This window comes from Sinocyclocheilus grahami, unplaced genomic scaffold, assembly GCF_001515645.1.
Source record: "Sinocyclocheilus grahami isolate Dianchi unplaced genomic scaffold, SAMN03320097.WGS_v1.1 scaffold3184.1, whole genome shotgun sequence".
NCBI classification, from domain to species: Eukaryota; Metazoa; Chordata; class Actinopteri; order Cypriniformes; family Cyprinidae; genus Sinocyclocheilus; species Sinocyclocheilus grahami.
This window is the reverse complement of record NW_015508343.1, coordinates 22,280-23,196: the sequence shown is the minus strand read 5'-3', so window position 1 is coordinate 23,196 and position 917 is coordinate 22,280.

Here is a 917-nt window from a genome sequence, read left to right as displayed (position 1 = left end):
TGTGTGTTTGTGTGTCTGAGATACAGAAATGATATACTACAAACCAACTTGCCACTAGCACTCGTGACCAAACAGGACTGATCTCTGTGAACTGATCTCAAGAACACAAGCGCAAACTTGCTAAAGCATTACTCAGATTCACTTCACCTCGCTTCAAACTCCGTCACAACAATCAAAACGATGGGCCATTGGGATTTCAGTGGCACAAACGTGGTTCTCTCTCTAACTCTTTATCAACTCAGCTGCTGTTGCAAAGGTTCTACGGGTTTAATCGTTCACAGGTTAAAGATTTCAAAAGATTTAAAAAAATGCAGTGTGTAACCTCTTTAGAAATGCAGGTCTTCCCGACAACGGAAAATATTCATATTCTACATAATGAATCATATACAAGTCATTACACAAAGCATAGTATACAGCACTTAAGTGGTAAACTCAGTGTAGTCTAAATGACTGAAACGTTTCTGTTGCCTGATTGTGATTGTCAGTGATTTTATTCAGATATTGGAGTTTTCTTGCTTTCTTTTTCTGTTTCTTTTTTTTTTTATTAAATAAAATAAAAATATGCTTACTGGGTAATGCCTGTAGCTCTCCGGCGTGTTCAGTCGGCGATTGAGACTGTTAAGGAAGACCAATGCTGTGATGTGTCATAGGAAGACTGCAATTAAAGGCAAAACAAGATCATTTATTAGTTTTACTGTATGTTCTATACAACCTAACTCGCTTACCAATATTTGTATTTGTATAAAGTAGATGCTCTGTGAGACTTTTTAAAAAGGAAATCGTATTTCTATGTTGAATTGAGATGCGTGCTTGTGAGAGTATGTGAAGGGTTGGAAGATGCAGAAAGGGTTTGTTTCTAATCGTATTCAACCGAATGTAGGAGCGGAGTGTGTGTGTGTGTGTGTGTGTGTGTGTGT